Raw genomic sequence first — 26,619 nt, 5'->3', positions numbered from 1 at the left:
ATTTGATTGTTGAGTGTTTGCCTTGTCAGATGTTTGACTTCTTCAGTTGCCTTGTTTGGTTTTATATTTTTTCAATAAAAAGCAAACACAACAGGGAAAAGTCACAAATAATTATATCAGAAATATGATAAATAACATCATATATTCTCTAACTAATTTTTCTTTCTAGTTCTTCAATATTTAAATATTTTCTATGTCAATAACAAAATAAAAATTAAAAGTTTCATACAAATATAATGCATTGAATATATATATATCCTATAAAATATGTAAGCTAGTGGAGCATTTAAAATGTAACTTTGATTACTCTTGTGATTTATGGTAAATTAGCATTTATTTTTTCTTTGCGTAAATGCAAAGATGCATGTTTTGAATTGATATTGAGTTTCATTAAAGGGATAGTTCACCCAAAAATAAAAATTATTTCATCATTTATTCACCCTCATGCCATCCATGTGTATGACTTTCTTTCTTCTGCTGAACACAAATGAAGATTTTTTGAAGAATATCTCAGCTCTGTAGGTCTTTACAATGCAAGTGAATGGTGATCAGACATTTGAAGCTCCAGAAATCACATAAAGGGAGCATATAAGTAATCCATATGACTCCATTTGTTTAATCCATGTCTTCAGAAGCGATCCAATCACATCAGCAGACTCCTTGGCAATCATGATTTATATTTGTTTATTGGCCTTTGTTATTTTATGGTTTTGCACAATTAAAACCAATTACTATAAATAAGGTCCTGTACATCAGAATGAATATTGTTTTTGTATGCATCAATTAAAAGAGAAAAGTCTTGTATGTTATGTAGTTCCTCCTAAAAGTTCTTATTTCTATTCACTATATTCACTCAGATAGGCTACTGTCTAGTGGTATAAAAAAATCTGTTATCTCGTTTATATTTTTACCAACCTTTTCTAATGTTTATTAAAAATCCTGCTCTGTTCCCTATTCCCTCACGTGAATGTACAAATCCTACTATGATGAATGCGAGACTCATGAATATTAATTACGTAACGTGACGTTCTCCAAGAGCCAGTACCTGATTTGCAGAAAGGCTGACGCTGGGCTCTAGCCAGCTGGTGAATCTATTAACACTACTATGTTTAAGACTTGGCTCATGAATATCAATATAATTCTTGACTGGAAGCTCAAGGAAGGTTACTAAGCGTCATCAGCGTGACCTTATTAATATTAACGAGCCGTGCCGTCGCCATAGTATGTTATTCGTGAGCCTCCCATACTCTCTTTCTCCGCTCATCGGCTGTCCTCATCTTCCCCGCTGTGATGATGGCATGTGTGGATGCTGATGCGGCGGTGCCCGGGGCCTAACCGACCGGTTAAGGGGAAACCCGAGAGACGAAGACGAGGACTGTTTGCTCGCGTGAAACTGAGGAATGAAGTGCTGCAACCATGATGCAAGGTAAAAATGCACGTTAGGCCCTAATTCAACGCTGTCTATTGAAATCTACCTAGCAATATTATTTCATAGTATGTAAAAACATCGCATCGATTTCTCTACCCGACTGCTCATGATACCCAAATGCAACACGTTTGTTTTTGTGTCTGTCCCCTTGGTGGAGGGGAAGGATTATATGTCTCTTGCGTTTTGTGTGACCTGTGTGCATCTTGGCACTAGAGTTTTGCCTGTGTATTTACACCGTGACACACAAAAACACCGTTATGGCATATTAAAATGGTGTTTCAAGGGGTCAGGTCCAGGGACTAAAAACGGTTCAAGAAACGAAAACCGAAAACGAACGAGCTTTTTGCAGAACGTAACTAAAACTGAGTGAAAGCGTTATTTTTAAATGCTGGTAACCGGTTATAACTGGCTAATTTTGTTCCAATATTTTTTTCATGAAACTATAGGCCAAAGGGTTTATCACAGTAAATTCTTGTAACTACACCACTTTATGTTGCCCGAAAAAATTAAACATAGGCTTTGGTCCAGAAGGAAACTTATGCAACACATTTCTGTCTAATCACCTGTTGTGGATGTCACTTTCTGTGACTGAAGACCTTTCTAACAACTATGTATAATTACTGCTTATACATGCACAGCTAATCCTAATAAAGGAAAACATTATTAGAGCTAAAAGTACATTTCTCAGTTGTTTCCAAGTCTTTTCTGAATTATTGTTAGATATGATGAAATAATGTGATTTGATTCTGCCAGGTTTTGTCTGAGTAGCAGATCTGTAAACAAAATTATACTTAACTGTTAATTAACTGTATGCTTGTTATGATTTCTATGCTGATAAATCCACCACACAGGAAAAAAAAAAAATAGCTTATTTTCACTTATTTTGTTGTGGCTTAAATTGGGCTTGTTTTTCCAGACCATGTAGTTTGCTTCTCTTGCGAGATCTGGCAACACCGCAGCTGGTATTTCACCCACCCATTAGCGCAGAGTACTGTCAGTTTAAAAAGAATGTCATTAACCGTTCTTTTATTTTGGTCTAACCGGTAACCTTTTGGAAAGGAGGCTGCGGAACTTCTGAACCGGAATGAAAAAATAGTTTTTGCTCAGAATGAACCGAAATGGAAAACGTTTAGTTTTCAGTCCCTGGTCAAGTGTGCAAAGTGCTCCTGTAGAATAAGGAGGAGATTAGACTGCCATTGAAATCTGCCATCTGGATGTTTATGTGGATTCTGCTCAGTGGTTCACTGTCCCACCCTCATGATCTTGGGTCATTTCTTGTCTGTTATTCAATGTAATTTAAAGGGATAGTTCCACCAAAAATTACAATTCTGTGAACATTTACTCATCCTCGTGTCGTTCAAAACCTGTATGACACAAAACTCTAGTAGTTCTGCTACTACTGTCACCACACAGAATTACAAATTTTCAGAGAGATTCTGGAACATTTCCCCCATCTTTGATTTAGTTACAAACAAATAGTCCTGCCCTAAACTCACACTTGAGCAAGAGCCACGGTGATTACACTTTTACAAGTAGATATATCTGCAAGCTGGAAATCTCCAAATGGGGTGTAATCTCCAAAAGAGGGTTGGGTTCTTACAAAAAGGGATTGTATCAACTCCAAAAGGGGCAAACTTCCACACATGGTTAAGGTTAGGGTAAGGGTTAGGTGAGAGGCTCCCTTTATCTTTGTTGGCAGTTTGGAGCTCTGCCTGCAGCTATATCCTCCTCCCATTTTAGGTTAAATCAACCTACAAATGGCTAACTTATAGTCTCCGCATATTAAACTAGGATACAATAAATAATTTAGAGATTTGTTGATTTAACATTTTAATTCAGTGTGATTAATTATAAAAAAAAAATAATGCATTCAAACGATTTACACAATCAATGATGTTCCTTGACCAAAATAAGGATCATTTGAGCCATCGGTGCAATTCCAGCTTGGAAGTACCACCTGTATTCAGCAAGGGGCAGTAAGCAGAATTACAACTGTATAGGCAACTCGTAGCTGTACAGACAACAAACCACACCTCTGGCTTGCTTGACACTAGCGACAGCACAAGATGAGAACATGTTCTTGCGTTCAAACACCGCTTGATGGAACGCAATTATGAATGTAGGGACCTTGAGAAGTTTTTCTGAATGCATATTAACTTGACTGTGATTTTGTTTATGACACGACACAACCAAAGTGAGAAGCATTCGCCTGATGCATGTGTACATAGATAGCCCTTATAGTAAGTCAACCTCGAACAGATTGACAAATTCAGTTGCAATATAGATTGCTGTGGAGTGTTGACCAATGATTGGCTTATGTTAAAAAATAATATGGAAATAAACAATATATTGCATTCTGAAGCCACTTTTCTGAATTGTCTTATCAACTCGTCTGCCACAAAAATATAATGTATTTTAATTTTATGAATGATTACATTTTTATTTATATAATTATAAATATAACTATTTAATTGTTATATAAGGAATTATTTTTATTTGAGGGAATTAACAATATTTATATATTCGATTGATTTGATAAATTAATCAGCATATCATGTAATTAATTCGATTAAAAACATTTTATCAATTGACTGCCCTAACAAAGTACATCAAGTCCTTATTCACTGATAATCTTCACCTCCACCAAAGCTCTGAAATGGACTGTAACAGTCAAATGGGTGACAAAAACGGCAGGCCGATGCCTTTGGATGTCAAATGTAGAGATGCACCGATTGCAATTTTCTTGGCTGATTTCGAAGTGTGACCTGCCGATACCGATTTTACCGATTTTTTACGATTTTCTTTCTAAGAACTATTATTGACCACATATACAAACAAAATCTACATTTCTTCAATGCTAAATGTTATTTTCATAATAAAATAAATTATTAAACATTACAATTTCCCCCAAACTGCACTAAGTTACAGCATCTTCTCTCACTTAAACAACTCTCAAAATAAAGTGCTCTGTGACTGGAAAGAGGTAGAAATAACAATTAACTGCAAATGAGTTGCTTTATATAACAGATGTCATTTTCCACTATTTTTATAAATGGACCTTTTTCTCTTTATTACTCATCTAACAGAACAATTCCAAAGATCTGAAAAACTGAAGTATCCAATACGCTCAACTCACATTAGATGTCCAAATATCAATTGTAAAACTGAGGACTACTTCGGGAACGGCTTGTAACCATACCTGTCAACACTCCCGTTTTCCCCGGAAGTCTCCTGTTTTGTTATTTCTCCCAAAAATTTCCCGTAATTTGTATGGCCCAAACCACGTTATATGAATAATCACATCAATATATTTTTCCAAGGTGGTCCAGTTGCCAGATCTTGAATGAAACGCATCCTACTCACACAATCGACACATCATACACATTACAAATCATTTATGACCACAATCTGGCAACCTGCAACCCATTTGCGCTGTTGATATCTGCGCAGGCAGTAGACGCGGGATGTTAAATCAAGCATCACTGGTAGAGGGGAGGAGAAGACTCAGCTGGTGCTCCGGTGAAAAAAAACTAAATATACATGTACATTTAACAACAGCTGGATGTTGGAAGAATTGAATTTCATATCCCAAAGCCATATCGACAATGCTCACGCCTTTTGCAATGTGTATCGCACTGATTTTAATATCGGACATGGTGGGAAAAATTACGTTAAATCACAACGGCACAATTTGTATGTATTTAGCCTGCCTCTGCCATCCAGCACCCCACTTCCCCTCTCCCGGATTTGTGTACCCAAATGTTGACAGATAACAGGCTGCGTGTGTGACATGACACAAGATTAAACAACTCGGGCAACGCGACGTCGGAAAGTACTTCATACTCTGTATCGAGGAAATTTATCCGATTTCTGATCCCTCTGTCCTCAACTATGGAGAACAGCTGGTCATCCAGGGCCATGAATTCCATAATTTTCCTCGTAATTGCTTTGGTCTTTTCGTTGCTCATTCCAAGGAATGACAGGAGAGGCTGCTGACTTGTGACTGGCTCTGCCTAGCTTTAGCCGCTTTCACTTTTTAGCTTCTATTTTAAAATGGCCATTTTCATCTGGGTGATGGTGTTATAAATGTCTAATTAGGTTTGTTGATCTGAAAGTTATTGTGGTGGTTCCCCCACGGTTTACTTTGGCCTAACAATTATTACACATTTCGAACTTTTAAGTATTCTTCACTCACAGTGAAGATCTTCCACGCCAGTGACATGTTTACCTGCGGCTGTGACGTTATTGCCTGCGCCGCTGGCAAAAAAAAACGGACCGGCTTGGAATCGGAAAGACATGAGGCTGACCGGCCGATCACCGGTCCGGGCCGAGCATGCGGAAAATCGGCTAATTCTGGTCCCTGGCCGGTCGATCGGTGCATCTCTAGTCAAATGACATTGGTTCTCACATGTATCGTTTTCAAATATCATTGATTTATAATGGTGCCATATTTGATTTGAGAGCAACAGCCAAGTGGAAGATTGTTAGTGAATAACGATATAATAAATTGATTTCAGTGTGTTCCTCACACAAAGCTATCATATGACTTTAGAAGGCTTGGAATATAGCACACTAGTAACATGGATGACATTTTTGTCACTTTAAAGCTTGACAGTCCCAGGCCTCATTCACTTTCTTTATTTGTAAAATTTCTGGATAATATTTCAAAATGAATCATCATTGTTCCACAGAAGAGAAAAAAGTTATACAGTAGTTTGAAGCAACAGGAGGGTGAGGTAACTCATGACCTTTTGATAATAGCTCTCACAAAAAATTATTTCCTTTTAACTAATCATAATACACCATGCTTGTGTAAAGGGAATCCAGCATTCAAGTGAGGAAGTGAACAAGATGCAACCAATTTAATTTGCTTGTATGTGTTGTTAGAGCAACTCGGCGTTATTGCATGACTTTTAGCCAAGCAGTAGAGGGACTTTCCCTTGAGGTTTTCTCGACTGAAGGCATGATGGTCGATTTTACACTGGCACAGTTCTCCCGCACTGAGACCCTGAAGCGCTCCCGTATGCCATCATGCCAACATCTCAAGGCTATAAATTCTCATGCTTTGCCTGTTAATATCCACCATGATGCTGGTCCGTGGGGGTTCTTGATTCTGCATAGACTGACAGATTGAGAATTTATTGAAAACATAAGCAATAGATCATGAATTTTTCTTCTTTCTATCAGTGCAAGACAGCATGGCATCATTGCAGATTTGGTCATCCAGGTCAAACTTGTGCAGTGAATCTCAGCACAGTGTTAATTTGTAGGTCTTGGTGCTAAAAGAAAACCGTTTTCATTATTTAATCTGGTCCACATGTTTCTTTGCAGTTGCAGATTTTGAAATACCTAAATAAAACATCACTCCCTTGTTTTCTGAACTCCGAAAGCATTGGTTTTACAGATGTTTTTGTATTTCATACTCTTTGATGTATTCAACTATGCACTGCATTTACTATTGTATATATTTATTGTTTATGGACCGTCCGACATTTAGATGATTGTCTCTTGGCAGATGTTGCACCATGATTCTAGAGGAACTGTATATTTATGAAGATAATTTAATGTCAGACAGATTTGCTTAAGATTTGTAAAAGTGTAAACAAAATTGCAAGCATAAAAACTTTTAGCATCCACACAGATCGTTTTGTAAATCCGTGTAAAAAAGATTATACATCAATTCTTTTCTTGCATATCGCTGTTAGTGTTTTTGGCCAGATTTATGTGAGAAAAATAAGAATACAGGTCAAATTTATGTAATCACACATGATTTACACTTATGCAAATACACTCGCAACTTCATTCACACCTTTACCAAACGCTCTGTGTGGATGCCAAAAAAATTAATTGCAATTTCTCAAATCTTACTCCGCATATGCAAATCTTTTAGGCACTAATTTACCTTCATATTTATCAATTATTTATTACACTTGACATTGGAAAATGATAAATATGACTTTTAACAGGATTGAAAAAGCGTACCCAAAAGGCATTCGGGATACGGAAGAGAGAAAAGGACATTGGAACAACGTGAGTAAGAACTATTAGTGATGTAATTATGGACACCAACTCTCTAAACTATATAAAATATTGTTATTATTAGCCATGTTATCATGGGACAGATGAATCTGTGCCCAAATACTGCAGAGTAAGATATGGAAACAGTCTTTAATGTCTAGAGCAAAAGAAGTTTTCTACCTTTTAAAGTTGATAAGCCTATTTGTTTACTATCCTAACTTGGCTAGGTTTTAGCGTTTTATTTTTTTTTCTTCTTGCTTTCCGTGACCCCATTAGAACAGACCTGTGACGCGTTTTTTTGGGTCTCTATATCATCTTTACTAGTGATAGACCGATATATCAGCAAGGGCTGCATTTCCCAAAAGCATTGTAAGCCTAAGTAGATCGTATAAACCATTGGTGCCAATGGTCTCTACGATCAACTTAAGCTTGTGATGGTTTTGGTAAACGCAGCCCAGGCCGTCAGTGAATAGCCAACACTTTGTTTTCAAGGTTTTTTCTTATCATGTTGCATAAAATATATCTGATTTGCTGTTGTTAAATTCTATTATGTTTGTCAGGATTTATATCAGCCATCCTGCTCACTAGATATTGGTTTCTGCATCTGTCATTAAAAAACCCATTTCGCCCAACCACTAATTTTTACACTCATTGTAGCATTTTAGGTCAATTTGATGTAAATTGGATTACGACAGCTACATTTTATGTAGGAGGATAATAAACCATTGTTTTCTCTTTTAGGGGATCACCAGACAAAGAGAAATCTGTAAGTACAGTCTAGCCTATCAAGTCAAAAAGCAGTCTATCAATATTCATTTTGGTGGTTCATCCCTGAAATTTGATTTCCAGAAAAAAGCCAATGGTGCACACAATGGTTTATATGGTGAGATCGACTGGGATCGATATGTATGTAATGCTGAATTTACATAAGCATAAATCTCTTTATAGTTAAAGTGAATGCAGTGCCTCATTTGTTTGTCTTTTCCATGACAGAAATCTCCTGATGTGGATGATGAGGGCTACAGCGTTAAACCTGAAGAACAAGGAGGAAATATCCTTTCTGCCTTTTGTGAGCATATTTGTCTGTTTCAACAATCCTAGTTATCTCTTATGCCATTTCATTTATTGAAGAAAAAGCAAAAACTAGAGAGATGGATTGTTTTAAAAGTATAATGTTTAACACGGCAATCGTGGTTTTGAAATTGTGAGTTTCTATAAATAAAGTTTATTTCTTCAACCACATTGACTATGTTTACATGGACACCAGAAAGTGTTATTACTTATTGCGAGACAGCGTCTCCATTTACATGCACTGTATAAGCAGTGCAATCTTTGCTCCCGAATACATGCAGCTGGCTCAGTTAGTAGCTTTCTCCACAGCAACGTAATTTAATTGTGTAATTAATTTCCATGGTATCCAAAGACATCACTATTTTATTTTCTGTTGCTTTATTTCCAGTTGTTCCTGAGTTCCTTTCTATCATGAACTGCAGTGGAATTGCACTGCAATAGTGGGGTTTCCCTTTATCTAAGTTTGAACAATAATAATAGTTTTGCTTGCCTTAGTTTTTATCTTTCCTTTAAAGGGGTCATGACATGAGGGATTTTCCTTGATCTTTTGACATATAAAAGGGTCGTTATAATATATAAACATACTGTAAGTTTCGGAACTCAAAATTGTTGAAACCAAGCTGCCAAAACAAATCGTTCTCGTTCCTCCACATTCTGTTGTCACGCTGTGGTAGACATTAACATCTGACCACCTCCACAACAACACATCAACACCTACTTTACCTTTAATCACTTCCATAGCCCCACCCATTATTGGTGAGCAGTGAGATGATAAGTAGATAGAGCAGATCAGTCAAGAGCAGAGAGCCAATCAGAACAGTGGATGTTTACTGTCAAGTCTTAAAGGAGAAGCAGCACCAAAACCTGGTGTTTCTGACAGAGGGTCAGAATGAGGGTGGAAAAAGATCATGTTTTGCAAATAAATTACAGTTGTTGTTGTTTTTTTTTAAAAAAAAAAGGTTACTAATATTATAAGTGAACCTCAAAGAATATTTTAAAATAATAAAAAGAGGTTTGTTAAGACCCCTTTAAGAGTTTTAGAATTCTATAAAAATAAAACAAATTTGAGATCTAAATTTTGTATATTTTTTTTAAGTTTTATTTTGTCATGCATACATTGAGTGTAGTCTGCTCTCACTTTCTAAAATAATCTTCCTTAATAAATCTCACCAGCTCCAAACACCCAAAAAAATGTCTGCTCCTCCAGTGAGTCAGAGGGTGAGGAGGAACATGAGAAGAAATTTAAGATCAAGATCAAGCCCCTGGCAGCAAATAGTGGCAACTTTACAGTGTCCACTATGGATGAGCTGAAGGCCTCAGTGGGGACGTTGGCAATCTCTCCTTCTCCTCTGGTACATCTCTCAGTTTTACATTCCAGTTCTGAAAACAAAATTGTTTTAGCTACAATTTATATCACTTGAATCAGCTGAGATGTGTTTCCTCTGTTCTTTTGTTTGTTTCCTCACACAGAGAAAGAGTCCGGTAAGTGAAATGGGCTTCTTTTTTTTTTTTTTTTACACTCCTTGAAACTCCTTGAAAAATGAAGAATGTGATGAGCCAGTGTGTGCAGGCCTCATCATTCTTGAGTTAGTTTCTCATACATCACATCAGTCCTACTTGTTCAGAGAAACATGACTCTTCCATTTGTGTCAGGGTTCCCACGGTCATGCAAAACATTGATATATCAGGGAATCTTTTAATGACTGGCCTGACATTTTTTTGAACATTAACAAAACATTAGCAGTCATGGATAAGTCATAGGCATTTATTTTTTTCTAGTTATGCTCTGCACTAAAATATTTCATCACCTAAAAATCTTTAGGTAGAGCTTGTGTAAAGTAGAAATTGCTCACAAGACGAAGTGATTTGTTTGTTATCGAATCCTTCTTTTGAGTAATTGGTTGAAATGGTTCACATGTTGGTTTGAAATGATTTATAGCGAAGCATTGGGGTTTGTGTGTGTGTGTGTGTGTCTCTACAACATTACAGATGAATTCTATGCATTATCCTATCAATAAATGTGAAGCTTATGAATTTTTATGTCTGTTCATAGATATGAGTGCTAGCTTAGATATGTGTCAATATTATTAGGATACCCTGTTCTATTTATTTATTAGACTGACTCTAAATATGAAAGACCTATCAGCATGTTTTTCTTTCCCTTTTGAATGTTTTTAATATTTCTGATTTACTGATCTGTCACTCGCTCTCTGACCAGGTCTGTTTTTCTTCCTTTATGCTGACTGCAGAGGCGGAGTCCAGTGAGTATCATTAATTTGATTTGATTTTTGTTCTGTTATATTTGCGTTTTGTTTTGTTTATGGTTTGTTGTTTTGTTGAGGACTGGATTTATTGTTGATCTTTAGATGTTGGCATGCAATCAGATGTGGCGTATTTATTTTGTAGAACTTAATTAATCATAGTTAATGGTGTATGTTTTGGGTTGTTTTTGGTTGATGTATTGTATTGTTGCATGCTCCTTGATCAATACGAGTGATCAACACGAGTGTTTATGCTGTGATGTCATGTAATGTTCAGTGTTGCCACTATCTGACTCTGTTTTTCATTAGCTGAAGATGTTGTTCACTCAACTGTTGTGTCAGAGAGGCTTCATCAATTGTGATGAATTAATTTAATGGAAAATAGCATTCAGGTGCCAACTAATATCCTCTGCCTGACATTCTCTGATGACCTCAATGAGTGAAAACCTTTCACTGGTCCCACTTTATGTTAGGTGTCTTTAAATACTGTGTAGTTAACATTAAAATGCATACAATATAATGTATTCATTGTGCAACATTTTCACAAGATTCACATTCGCTGCTACTGAGGTTGAGGTACGGGTAGATAAAGGGGTAGGGTAGGGTATAGTTGGGGTTAGGGTTTAGATTGGGGTTACGGGTATTGGTTCGGTTTAGGGTCAGGGTTGGGTTAGGTTTAGTTTGGTGTAAGTTTGAAAGTGTAACTACTGATGTAATTAATGCAGTTATTTTAAATACATTGTACTTTTTTTATTTTTTATAAATACAATGCAACCACACGTATTTACGTAAAAAGTACATTGTATTAATTACTTCAGTAGTTAAAGACACCAAATAAACAATAGGTCCACATGAGTTTTTGAAACTTGTTTTGTGACAATGCATGCATGAAAGGTCAAAGCAAGGAAGACCTTTCACAATCAAATAGGTGTTAACTGTATAAAACTGACTGTTACAGCTTTAAACTGAGACTGGAAGACCCCAGTCAAAGCTGTTGTAACATAGCCGATATATGCAAACCCTGAAGCGCACATCAGTTGAATTGTGCTGTATATTAATGTGCCTAGTTGCTATGATACCACTGTAAACAGCCTACAGTTCTAAACGTACAAAAGCTTATAAACTTACTTGGTGGAAGAATTGTTTCTTGTGACTGTTGTTTTTAATATATCTATCCTTTATGGAACATTTGGTATTTTAATCATATTGCTGTTGTTTTCTAAAAGAAATAAGCTGCTTTAGGCCATGTTCCACAGTGACAAAGGGGCTAAATTACTTTGCATCGTACCTAATAACAGCATCCTTTAACCATGGTAAAATCAATGTAAAACACATCCTCTTGGCTTATTGCTTTGTTCTATTTTTGATGGTTTCGAATTGTCTTTGTTTTTCACCATTATCTTTTATAATCTTTATTACAGTGTCCGCTGAAACGAAATCTGTCAAGTAAGTGTTTGAGCATTGACCATCTACACAACATATTTTGTGAATCATTAATAAAATGAATGAAAAGTAATACAAATCAAATGAATAAATATTAAAATGTATGTATAAATTCGCACATTAGCTCTTATAGACTTGCATTATCCAGGTGAGGAGATTGCCAGACCAAGGCGATCTACTCCAACACCCACCACAACACCTGGGCCTGGTTCAGAGACACCCAGGTCAGTATGCTGTCTGCAGAACCTCATGGAGCTGTTTATGGTTGTGCTCACTTTATTAAATCTAATTAAATTACTAAAATTCACTGTCTGGCTGCCATGGGTGTGGTTTGACCTTCTTTTCTTCTATCTTACAATAAAAGAGAAAACACATCAGTGTTCTTCAGTGCACCATTTGAGACCAATTTTGAAGCACACAACTCGGAAGGTAAACATAATGCCTGATTGGCAAGCTTAAATGAATGACTGAATTAAAATTCCTAAATAATTGTTGACACCTAATATGACTGAATCTGTTGTACTATTCCATACTTATCCCTTTGGATAAAAGTGTCTCCAGGTAATTGAATGGAAATGGAAATAAAATTAACAGTGATTTTCCTCAGACTTAAACGAGAAATCTACGTAGATTAAATGTAATTTCCTGCCGTTACTTTATTTGTCAAAGTATTTGTATTCTTTGTTTAAAAGATTTGCTTTAGATGAGATGATGAGCTTTATAAAAATAATGTTGTCATTCACTGTTTTTCATTACCATGACTTTTCATTTTTGTGTTTTTAGTTAAGAATTGTCTGGATGGATGTTTATTTCATGTATTAAACTGTGGTGTTAGAGTTGTCCTCTTGCACTTCAGTGTTTACAGTTGAGCCGGAGCTGTGGTCTCAGACTGCCTCTCTCTCCACCGCTGCTCTGAGCAGATCTCTTCCCACTGGAGGTACTGCACCACACATTCACCATCTCAAACTGTTCTCATTCAGGATGTGGATGTCGGATGTCCAAAATGTGTCTGATTTTGATAATGAAAGTTTAAAACATCAAAATTGTCCATATATATTGTGTGATTCATGATTTATTAGTAACCGTATTGTTATTGGCCAATATTGACATTTAGGTTATCGGCATTAGTGTGAATTGGCTGATATTTGATGTAGATGATATCAGGTCTTATTTTTTCCAATTCATACCAAATTCTCTTTCTATACCAAGTTATGAAACTATTAAACAGTTGTTCATCTTTTCTTCTGCACATTATAATGTTTGATATTATTATATATTGATTGGTTGTATCCATCCATCTAAATATTCATTTTGCACACTGTGCTCAATTTCCATACTATACACTGCAGGAAGAATAAGAAAAGAACGGTAGTATGCTATTCTGAACTTTGCTTACATCATCTGTCCTTTCAGCTCCGCCTCCGCTTCCTCCAAAGAACATGCCTGTTACTCTGCCTGGACGCAGTTCTAGCTCTTTAGGATCCTCTGGTATGTGTACCTTAAGGTGCAAAAAAAATGTATTAGTTTATTGGAATTTTTAATTGAATGTTTATTTTCTAGTTTTTTTGGGCTACCGAAGCTAATGCGCAACCTAATGCTAATTCTCAGTTTATGGTTTGGAAGCTAAAATTAATTTACATTTATTCAAGGTCCTTTTTATTTTATCTTATATTAGTTAGTTTTGTAGATATGAAAATGTATTTAATAGGGCATGTCAATATAACACGTTAATTCAGTGTGATTTAATTATATAAAAAATAACGCATAAAATAATGTACGCAAATAATAATTCCCCCAGACCGTAACAATTCATACCATCTGAACATTTAAAGCTTAATGTACCACCTTCATGTTTTTACAAGTCTCAAGTCAAGTCAGCAGGGGCAGTAAGGGCAACTCCTGCTTCGTTCAATGCACAGTGGTAGAGGAAACAAATCACATTTTATTCATAGCAGACAGCAAAAGATGAGGATGTGTTTTTCATTTAAACACAGCTGGATACGGTGCAACTCCAACTGCAGGGGTCTCGAGATGTGTTTTTCTAAGATTCAAACTACATTTAAAGGGTTTGTTTGCCCAATAATGAAAATGATCCCATAATTTACTCACCCTTAACCCCTCCTAGGTGTATATGACTTTCTTCTTTCAGCCAAACACAATCTGAGTTATATAAAAATATATCCTGGCTCTTACAAGCTTTATAATGTGAGTTAATGGTACCTAAAAAGTAATACAAACAGCTCCAAGGGGTTAATAAAGGCCTTCTGAAGCAAAGCGAATCGATGCAATTTTTTTAAGAAAAATAGAATATTTATAACTTTATAAACTATAATCACTGGCTTCTGGTAACGGCCGTCCACGCGTTCATGAGAGAGTCAAGTTCTGGCGTATGAAGTAGGCGAAGCGTAAGCGCCGGTGAGAAGTGACCAACATGGAATGCCATCTTTGCCCCGCGGAATTTTGCCGTGTGAAGGTTTGTGTGACCACGCGTTTGTTCAATAATATGGAAATAAACAAAATATTGCCTTCTAAAACCACTTTTTGTGTTGCCTAATCAATGCTGTACTTGTCTGCCACAATAATGTAATGTATTTTAATTTTATGAATCATTATATTTTTTACATTTTATTATATTTATAATTGATTAAATGTCATTATTTAATCATTTATATATTGCATATATTGTTTTTACAAATATTGATATGTGATTTGTTTTTCGATTAATTAATCAGCATATCATGAAATGTATTTAATTAAAGATTTTAATCAAAACACTGTTTTAAGATTGTCTTGTTATAGAATACTTGTATTATACAGCTTTTTTTCTGTTTTGGCTAAAAAGATTCTACTTGTTATTCTTTTGTCTGAGCAGCTTATTATAGTGTGGTTCCTAGTGTCAGAGATGATGACGACTCATCCTCGGCCTATCAGGACACTCTGTTATCAGACCCAGCAGGAGGGGCATCTATGCCTGACCTGGACAATGTTTTTGGACCTGTTGATACCCCCAAGTCTGGTTTAGACATGGTGCAGTGTAGCTGGGTGAGCTTCACTGAGGGCTCAAAAGCTAGACCCCCTCCACCAGACGAGCCTGCTCCATCTCCACCTCAGGCCTCTTCCTCTGTGGACTCGCCCCCGACCTCACCCCTCAACCTCCCACCACCCTTCTCATCCCCTCCACTTCTACACCCTATCCTGCCTCCAGATTCACCACCTCCACCCCCACCAATAGAGTCCCCCCTGAGCCCTCCAATCCTTCCCAGCTGCTTTCAGCTGCCAGAGTCAGACCTATTCCAAGAGGTGCCCTTTACCCCCAGCAGCCCTGGACTGCCCTTTATGCTAGCAGATCACCCTCCATTTGGACCCATACCTTCTCCTCTTGCCCTGAGAGATGACAGCAGAAGAACGCCTGAGTTGTCTGGTATGAGAGAGGAGTTTGCGGTGTTTGGCACGTCACCCAAAGACATCACAGCAGGAGGGTTCAGGGGAACGCCACCTCCACTGCCTCCTACCTACAGGAGCATGATTGGCTCCCCAGGGCCTGGTAGTGGTGAGTTATCTGTTGTGACTTTTGCAAAAATGGGTGAATTAGGGCTGGGATAAACGATTAATCTAGCGATTATTTTTTCGATGCATCGATTAATCTAACGATTCATTTTTGTCCAGTTCGATTCGATTTCGATTCGATTAATCGACTTGTGACAACACCGGTAATACCGGTTTCATCGGGGGTGGGGGTGTATAAAATGTTAAAAAATAAATAAAACATTTGCCGGGAGTTTGATTGACGGGTGATCTGATCATTCAATCATAATACGCCATTTTTGTCCGACAAAGTAGTCAGGAGAGAGAAGATTAACGTCGGTGGATTTGATTTTGAATAATGGATTGTAGGCTACTGTACTGACATCTTTCCGCGGTTAAAACAACAGTCCTTCTGATGTAGGCTACATTCATGTTTAGCCTATTTGATGCTATAAATTAACAAAGGAAAAGATGATCGGTTCACGAGCAGCTTTAACTGAGGCAATCTGTCACGACACATTAAAGAGCCACAAAATAGTAGGCCTATTTATGGTCTAATTTTCTTTGAATGACCAAATTTGAAAGTTGAGACTTTATTAAATGTTACCTGCTTGGTTCTGTCTGTCAGCGCGTTGTCAGTGTCCTCTATGTATTTTTCACGACATTCATAGCTATAAGCGCATTATTAATAGCTATAAGCTAAAACTTTAGGTGTCGACAACGTATTATAGCCTACTCCAACATCGAGTGCAAAGTGGGGAGTTGAAAAAAAACTTACGGTGCTCTGTCATCTGCGGCTGCTCCCGGGAGCGCCTCTTCAGATGCTGGTGCATTGTCGTGGTGCTAGAATGGAAGGCCATCTCCATTTTGCAAAGACGACATATCACGGAATTGTTTCCTTTTAAATTAAAGAATTCCCATACTTTAGAGGAACGAGTGCATGCCGCCTTGCACTTCTGATAGTCTGAGGAGCCACTCGTGTTGCTACTACTCGCCGGCGCCGCCATCTTTGTTTTGGGTCCGACGAATCGACGCGCATATTTTGCGTCGACGTCATGTCCCAGCCCTAGGGTGAATGTTTTATTGTTATGAAAACCATGTCACAATGCAAAGAAGTCTTAATAGCATTGAAATAGGCTTAATTTTCTTTGTGCAAAATAAACATTTGTTTTTAAAAAAAAAAAAGAAACTCACATTTCATGACATTTTTCATGAGATTCACTGTGATACTATATTCAAATAGTCCATATGATTAATTATGAAAATAAATGCTGGATGCTTCAGATCTCTGGGTCTGTTCAGTTTTAAAGTCCTCATGTTAAAATGATAATAGTTTATTTTGTCAGAACCTGTTAGTGGTTTTGATAAAAGTATAATCAAGTCTTGTTGTTTTTGCGGAGAAATATCTCTACATAATTGCAACATTTTTCTTTTCAAATTTTACTCCAATCGAAAACATGTATGCTCAGGAATTAACTAGTACACCTGTATTTCATTGTTTCCTTTATCCAGAATTAGTGCTAACAGTCGATTGAATTTTTATTAGCGATTAATCGCATATTTTTTCATAGTTATATTTACATTGAGTCATTTAGCAGATGCTTTTATCCAAAGTGACTAATGCCTCCTATACACTACACAAATGTTCAAAGATCATGGCACCGTTTATATATCACAACTGTGTGCCTTGTCATGGAAGTCGGAGGGTTTTCAAACAAGGAATCTGCGACAGGGGTGAACACATTACAAAACATTTCACTATTGAAGAATCACAGACGACTCTGCCTGGACTCCAAATTACGTTTCAAAACAGAGTACACGCGAGAAGTGATACAAGATACGAAAACAAATGCATGATCATATGTTATGCATTTCAGAATATGAGGTGTATGTTTTTAATCATATATTTTATTGGTTACAATATGAAAAAGTACTTCCTACTGAAAAATTTGCTTACTTGACTGTCCAAGAGAATTGGCAGTTTCTCTCCAACTCGTCTGTTTCTCCACACGGTTGTGGTATAGTTCAGAGGACACATCAAATAGGCACTGGTGCTCCTGACAATGTTCCACAAATTGGTTCAATTGGCTGTCCTGAATACCAGAGTCAAAGCATTGAATTTGATGCGGGCATCTACAGGTAGCCAATGAAGTGAAATCAAGATTGGGCTGATTGAAGACCAGATGTGCTGCTGCATTCTGGACCATTTGCAGTGGCTTAATTGTGTTAGGTGGGAGGCCAGCCAATAAAGCATTACAGTAGTCCAGTCTTGAAAAAAACAGCACTTGGACCAGGAGTGTCCATATGTGCAGCATATTCAGACAGAACATTTTTAATTTTCCTGATGTTATAAAGTGCAAATCTATAAGACCAGGTGGTAGTTTAGATGGTGGCGGTAACATTAAGCTGGTCATCTAACACCACTCCCAGGATCCATGCTGTTCTGGTTGGTGTTAGTGTTGTTGAACCAAGATGAATAGTGAGGTTGTGGTCAACGGATGGGTTGGCTGGGATCACAAGGTGTTCTGTCTTGGCAAGGTTAATCTGAAGGTGGCATTTCTTCATGCTGGCCTAAAAGTCTGAGAGGTAGGCAGAGATCGAGCTGAGACAGTAGCGTCATCATGTTGGAACAACAGGTAGAGCTGCATGTTATCTACGTAGCAGTGGTAGGAAAAGCTTTGTGCCTCAATGATCTGTCCTAGTGATTTTGTATACATCAAGAAGAGGAAGGGTCTAAGCACCGATCCTTGCGGAACACCAGTAATCAACAGGTGCATCAAACCTAGTAAATGTGATTAATCACAGATTTTGAAAGTGCTCAAATTTGCCTCCAAATAGACATTTTCCTGTCAAAATGCATTTATTTCCCTTTTCGGAAAGAATACATAACAATATGTAACTAATATAATGCTTTATTAACGTTTTACAAACAAAGCCTTCCAAAATATAAAGATAGAAATCCACTAAAATTGCACTAATTCAAGTAATATTAAACGTTTCCCGAAGTCTAAGTGGGAGTTTTACTAATTGAAAGAACTAGTCTGCCATTTAGTATGCATATTGATTGCAATGTGAATTAAATCTCTTAAACTTTCATTCTGCACAGACTGGCGATCTGCTTTGTCACAGAAATCTTGAAGCCATGTTCTTCATTTGCATGAGAGCGTCAGCGCTGCTTTGAACTCCACTTAAAAAGCGCTTGCAGACAAGGTCTCATTCTGCATTTTGGTGATAGTTACAACTTGAGGTGTTTCTGTGGAAATTAAAATGCCTGTTACATAGAAATCAAGTATTTTTCAGTCTATCACAAGTTCCATCTGGGCTTGTTTTGTAGAACAATTAGCATGAAGAGGTCCTTTCTCCATCATTTTATCACTGACACTAAATCACTGTTGTGTGTAGTAAACTCATTATTATTATTAGTCCACAGAGCTAAAATGAGAGCCTGTCCATTGCATAAACATCTTACTATGCTTAATACTAACTGTAATAGCAACTTCAGTTTTATTTTGTGAATTTGAGTTTTTGATTTTTGTGCTCTTCAGGGCCGTCCTCTACCGCAGGGGCTGGCCCTCCTCTGTCTGCTGGTAGCCCAGTCCCACCTCTACCACCAAGACCATCTTCAAGATCTAAACTACCACCTGGAAAACCAAACCTAGCAGATCTGGTATGACTGCACTCAAACAAGTGAATTAATTACTCTTGATTTTTATTGAAATCAAAGGCAGTGATTTAGCTTTTTATATCACATTTTTAAGCGACACCAAATTGTCTTTGATTCTCTACCACATGTGTACACTACTGTTTATACTCATGTTATGCTGATTCATTTAGAGTTATAATGTCTGATTCAGGCCGTGATTTTTTGTTTCTTTAAAGGCCCGTCCCTTCAGTCCCCCCATCCACTCCTGGAGTCCTCCACCCTTTGCTCCTCTGGCCAGAGCAGAGAGCACCTCCTCCATCTCCTCTGTCACGTCTCTAAGTGCAGCCTCCACACCTACACCAGGCAGAGAACTCAACTTGTCTGTGTCCGGTGAGCCACAAATCAGAACTGTCCCATAAACAACTTCAATCAATTTTTTTTATTTACTTTGCATTATTATTATTCGAGACAAGGCTGCTAATGTCTGTCCTTCATGTTTATTTCTTAGTCATTTTTGGCTGATGTTGTAGAGGTTGTAGATCTATTACTGCATTTCAGCATGTTCCAGAGGTCCGAGCCCCCTCACAATGGGCCCCCAGGAAACTCTACCTGTGGCAGCCGCCTTCACAGAGACCATCAGTGCCTACTTTAAAGGAGCAGATCCCACTAAGTAAGCAATGCAACCACAATACAGATCAATTTTGTCATCGAGATTCAGAATTTTGCCGAACTGGCTTTTAGTCGATGGAGTGGTGGTGGCATAGTGGCTAAAGCACAGGGCTGTTAATCAGAAGGTCACAGGTTCTAACCCCACGGCCACCACCATTGTGTCCTTGAGCAAGGCACTTAACTCCAGGTTGCTCCGGGGGGATTGTCCCTGTAATAAGTGCACTGTAAGTCGCTTTGGATAAAAGCGTCTGCCAAATGCATAAATGTAAATGTAATCCAGACTAGTGTTGTCACGGTACCAAAATTTCAGTAGTCGGTACCAATACCAGTGAAATTTCACGGTACTCGATACCATTTTCGGTACCAAAGCAAAACAGGTTACAGAACAACACTCTTTTATTATATTATATTATTATCTTATATTATTATAACTGAACTAAGAACAAAAATATGCATTGAGCAACATTTCAAGTTAAATATATTATTTTTGAATTATAACAAAACTGAACAATGTATGCTTAAAGTATTAACTTATAAAACACTTATATAAGATTTGCTTCAACTTTTGAAACTTTAAGTTTTTACCAAGTACTAAAAAAACTAATTAAACAAGCATACTATAGAAATGAATAAAAAACAATTTCTAAACTAATGTGCAAAGTGCTCTCATATTAATAAAGCTATATATTGCCAATTTTCTTCATGATAAGAAATGCACAGTGACATATATTATGATTGATTAAGTCACGAGCCATCGCGTTCTAATCTAGCTGCATTAAGCGTCCGCGCTCGAGGGATGAGCGACCGAGAATCTCTCTCAGCCGGGGTGCAGTTTCAATCTGTCCCCCTTAGATCGGGACATTCACACAACTCATAGAAGAGGCACTGACCACACAGAGAAATGTCAGTTTCTGAGTTTATAGTTATTAACATGACCTGCTTCTGTATTATTTGAACTTTAATAAAGCAATAACACATTAAAATAACTGCATTTAAGATGTAACACATGTGTCCTTTAAAGAACTCCGGCTCCGCTTATTCCACAACGAGAGTGCTTCTGAATGTATTTTTTATTTATTTTTTCCCCTAATACTTTGGGATCTACATAAGATGAAGCTGTGAAAGTTTAGAGTGCATCTGGACTGTGATCTGTGTAATTCTTCCTCTCCTCCATCAGGCGTGAATTGCTGCTCTCACGCTTCATCATTACAGTTTAATGTGATCTCATGTTACGTTAAATGAGATCAAATGACTATTAGACAACGAAAAATGTTCTCGACAATTTTTTATTTTCAACGTTGTCGATAATGTCGACTAAACGTTTCAGCCCTAATGCAAATGATAATATGCTTTTAAACTCAGCTGCTTTATTTGCTGGAATTAATCCGGGTGTCTGTCTTTCAGGTGCTTTATTAAGTTTGATGTGTTCCTCCTTTTGTCAGAAAATTGCGAAAGCAGCGTTTACAAATAGGTTTTTGCTGATCTATGATGTTTTCCTTTTCATCAGCCTCAAATCCAAAGAATTTCCAAACCTGGCTTTTTCCACTTTTCTTTTCGATGAGATTAAGTTGAGACTCTGCAGCAGCAGCAACTTTGCTTGTCATCATCTTTTGCTTGTTGTGAGTGTTCGAAAGTTCCCGACTCTGATTGGGAACTGGGTAGACCAGGTACTCGGTACTCCGGTACCTTCAGAAATTGTGGTATCATAATTATTATAATTTTTTTTTTTTGAGTACCGACTTGGTACCGGAGTACCGGTATTTTTGACAACACTAGTCCTGACTCCTGATTTTCTGAAACCTCCAACTGTGACTTACTCTGTGTTGTAGGTGTTTGGTGAAGATCACTGGTGAGATGGTGTTGTCCTTCCCAGCGGGAATCACCAGACACTTCTCCACCAATCCCACCCCACCAGTGCTGACCTTCACCATCAGCCAGTACAGTCGACTGGAGCAGGTCCTCCCCAACCCACAGCTCATCTGCTGGTAATACAGACACTCACTCTATTGAACTGGTTCTTTTTAATAATTCAGTCACACTGATTTGCAAAGTGTTTGTAAACTCTCCACTTTCTGAGAACTTTGGGAGTACCTGGATGCTTAATTGTAATATAAAAAATGGATCAGGTTTGAAATTAACACACTTTTTGTAGACTTTGTGAGAAACTTGTATTTGAACTTTGAAAATTTTATGTTTTGCAGTGACGCCATGCCACCTACAGGTGACTCAAAGGAGTTTTGGATGAACATGCCAAATCTAATGAGTCACTTGAAAAGAGTAGCTGAGCAGAGACCACAGGCCACATATTACAATGTGGATATGCTCAAGTACCAGGTAAGGTTTACTATAAGAATATGTTTAAGCATTAGCTAAAGAATAGCGCTGATGCATTGTAGTGCATACATTCACATTTAAACACTATCTAAAAAGCTTTTGGATTACTCCTATGTTCCTGTTAATCAGCAGGAATTCTATAATTATTAATTAATACAGTCATATTCCAGCTCTTATTTCCATTTTTAGAAACTGGAATATTGCCTTAACACATTTACGTGATGACTTTACATTCATATCATAATATCATTGTGCATATAAACGCGACCATTAAAAACTGAACCTAGAATTCAATATTTATAGAAGTGTGTGATATCTGAGAATTGTCCTCACAGGTGTCAGCTGAAGGGATTCAGTCCACTCCACTAAAACTGGCGGTGAGCTGGCGTGGTGATGCCAGCAGCACAGACCTCAGGATAGACTATAAATTCAACACAGAGGCCATGCCCACACCCACACCCCTCACCAATATCCAGTTTATGGCAGCTGTGGACGGTGGCGTGAACAAACTGCAGGCCATGTTTCCACCTGCCACCTGGTGAGAAACAATCAAGAATGTCAAGCAAATCATTATTACAGCTGTGCATTCAATTGTAGAACTGTAATGTTTGTACATTCATTGCTTTAAAAGGAACCCAGAGACACAAAAAATAGCATGGAAGATCTCAGAGCTCTCACAGCAGTCTGAAAATGGAGGTAATTGTTCTTTAGATATTAAATGATTGGAGAGCTTTGCTTGTCTTAGCTTATGTTTACATCTGTACAATGTGATACACTTAGCAGAATGCCCTAGTGGTAGTAAAGCATTCAAAAAGCCGACTGAATTTAAGGCCTGTTCACACTGAATTTTCTGTGCAAATGTTCATTCCGAATGAGCTTTTTCATTGAAACAATGGATTCCCATGGCGCTATTCATACCGGGTCCGACAAATCGTCCACAGACAATCCGAAGGTTTTTTTTTTTTTACAGAGAGCGATCAGTTTATTTATTTTCCTTCGGACTGCAATGAAAACTAACTGACCAATGAGATATATGAGTTTTTTGTCATTTTTCTAGAGTCGCTGCTGCTGCACAATCCAGCATGTTGGTGACGATAATCATCTGGCAAACACAGGTGCTGTGCTGTTTTACTTGTCTCACGAACAAAAACTAAAATGCAGTAAATATGTAAATAATATAGAATTCCTATTTTATATTTATTTATGTAATGTGCTGGTACTGTACCTCATATTATATAATATACATAGTGTTTTGTCTTAATGTGCATTATTTAATATTTATATTACTGTGTCTAATATTATCCAGGCATTCAAAATAGTATTAAAGTTTGGCAATTCGTTTGTCTACACTCGTGGTAAAATAGGACATAAAAAGAATCTTTACACAAATTAATTTCTTCACTGCTATTTGTTTTGCAAGGATAAAATAACACACATTATTCCTGTAACTGTGCTCTCTCAAAACATGCACAAGAAACCCTGAATTCAATACAAATATGCATATAATTCATTAAAGAAAAGACCATGGGACTGTGTTAAATGTTATGCATCATATTTTATGCTATACTTGTTATATTATCCAGGCATTTAAAAAAAGAGGAGCTGGGTTCAGGAGTCCATTTGGGATATACTTGTAGCAAAATACATGCATAAATATAAAGACCAAAGACACGGGACATATGCAACAGCGCTCTTTACTCTTTATCTCACTCGCACAAAACGCACAGATTCTATATTCCTCTAAATGCATCAAAAACATGAAATAATATAATGAAAACATTGAGATGAGGCAGATGCCTTAAATATAAAAATCTCATGCATTGATAGCTGAATGCTTAAAGCCTCATGCAGTACACCAGAATAAATGTTTGTAGAACAGCGCCACCTACTGTACAGGGGTGAAATCATTTTTAGTTTTATTTGTTTCGGTCTCTGTGAGAATAGAACTTTCGTCTTGCAAATTCTTCAACTTTGGTGTGAATAGGCCTTAAGCCCTGTCACAGTTTGTAGCACTTAAATACATGATCATTAGTTAAAACAAAAAAAAAGTGCTGTCAAGATGGTTTTCATTCTGCAAGCTGAGCAGTTGAAACGTCTTGGTTCACAGCTGAGTTCTGATGTCTGCTTTCACTCCAACTGTTGTCTTCTACTCTGAAACATACTGTAATTGAATGGAGAAGCTCTGTTTATTGCTTTGCATGTGATGCCATGTCCTAACCAGATGCAAAGCTACAAGAAGTGTCTGCCCACACTGAAAGCAATAATGTTGTAATGGAGTCAGAGCCAATTATAAAGATATCTGGAGCAGGATTTAGACTGAGTTCTTTTTTTTTTTTTTACAATTTAGTGTCTTTGACACATCATGACAGCTGTGATGATGTGCCATTCTCAATTGTCCTGTTATTGTCTCATATCCATAGGGGTGGGTGCTCTACTGGCTCGCTTCCAGTTAGCTGAGGGCCCCAGTAAACCATCACAGCTCACAGTGCAGTTCACTAGTGAGGGCACCACACTGTCTGGCTGTGATTTCCAACTTGTAGGTTCAGGCTACAGACTCTCCCTGATAAAAAAAAGGTTTTCAGCAGGTACATCCCTAAATTGATATATTTAAAGAAATATGTTTGTTTTAAGTACCAAATACCATATAGTGTAGGTTTATAACATATTAAGTCTGGTTTTATATAGTGTGATGTACACTAGGGATGCATCGGTACCACTTGGACCAACTCTGATATCAGCAGATACCGAAACAGTGTTCTTTTAGTGTTGATCATTGTAGTGTCTAAATCTCTTAAATACGTATTTCATTATAAAATAGAGTAAACCTAAAAACATTTACATAGAAAATGTGTAGCCTTGATGAAAAACTGTATTGTTAAATTGTCTAGTGGAGAATGTATCATCATGCTTGACAGCAATTCCAGTGAAGTTCTTCAATAGAAAAGTTGCCAGTTTTATAATAATAATAATAATTATTATTATTATACTTTTTTTTTCGTCAGTAGTCTCATCTGTCCAAAACCTGATCCGTTTATAAAGGTCTGTATTGGAGGCAAAACCAATCCAGGTATCTGATCGATGCATCCCTACCATATAAAGATGTTTGTTTTCAGGGTTATTATTATTCTACAGGTAAATATTTGGCAGACAACTGACGTAGATGCAGCAAAGATCGGCTGTGTGGACTGTGAGTTGGACGTTAGGATGCTCTTTTGGCACTACAAAGACTTTGGATTTTGGTGTGTGTGTGTGTGTGTGTGTGTGTGTGTGTGTGTGTGTGTGTGTGTGTGTGTGTGTGTGTGTGTGTGTGTGTGTGTGTGTGTGTGTGTGTGTAAAAAATGATGTGTATATGATGCAACTTCAGGACAAATGCAATACTTTGACTTTTCCGATGGAAGGCAGAGTTTTCCTTTTCACTATTGCACATTCCCTCATTGAGAAAATGTCTCAAGTAACATTACAATTAGTGTTTTATTTCCATGTAAATTCATATGATTTCACTAGTTCTGTGCAAGACATTCATTCAGAGTTTGATTTTTCCCATATAGTGGCAACATACACTCACCTAAAGGATTATTAGGTACACCATACTAATACTGTGTTTGACCCCCTTTCGCCTTCAGAACTGCCTTAATTCTACGTGGCATTGATTCAACAAGGTGCTGTAAGCATTCTTTAGAAATGTTGGCCCATATTGATAGGATAGCATCTTGCAGTTGATGGAGATTTGTGGGATGCACATCCAGGGCACGAAGCTCCCGTTCCACCACATCCCAAAGATGCTCTATTGGGTTGAGATCTGGTGACTGTGGGGGCCATTTTAGTACAGTGAACTCATTGTCATGTTCAAGAAACCAATTTGAAATGATTCGAGCTTTGTGACATGGTGCATTATCCTGCTGGAAGTAGCCATCAGAGGATGGGTACATGGTGGCCATAAAGGGATGGACATGGTCAGAAACAATGCTCAGGTAGGCCGTGGCATTTAAACGATGCCCAATTGGCACTGAGGGGCCTAAAGTGTGCCAAGAAAACATCCCCCACACCATTACACCACCACCACCAGCCTGCACAGTGGTAACAAGGCATGATGGATCCATGTTCTCATTCTGTTTATGCCAAATTCTGACTCTACCATCTGAATGTCTCAACAGAATTTGAGACTCATCAGACCAGGCAACATTTTTCCAGTCTTCAACTGTCCAATTTTGGTGAGCTCTTGCAAA

At 37.5% G+C, this 26,619-nt stretch overlaps 1 pseudogene; it reads left to right on the top strand.

Moving 5' to 3' along the window:
- The first annotated feature begins 1,272 nt into the window (after positions 1–1,272).
- Positions 1,273–25,639, top strand: LOC127648912 (SH3-containing GRB2-like protein 3-interacting protein 1; annotated as a pseudogene).
- Positions 25,640–26,619: the final 980 nt, after the last annotated feature.

The sequence above is a fragment of the Xyrauchen texanus genome, chromosome 9, assembly GCF_025860055.1.
Source record: "Xyrauchen texanus isolate HMW12.3.18 chromosome 9, RBS_HiC_50CHRs, whole genome shotgun sequence".
Lineage (NCBI taxonomy): Eukaryota > Metazoa > Chordata > Actinopteri > Cypriniformes > Catostomidae > Xyrauchen > Xyrauchen texanus.
The sequence above is the reverse complement of the archived record's forward strand: the minus strand, read 5'-3'. Positions and strand labels throughout refer to the sequence as shown.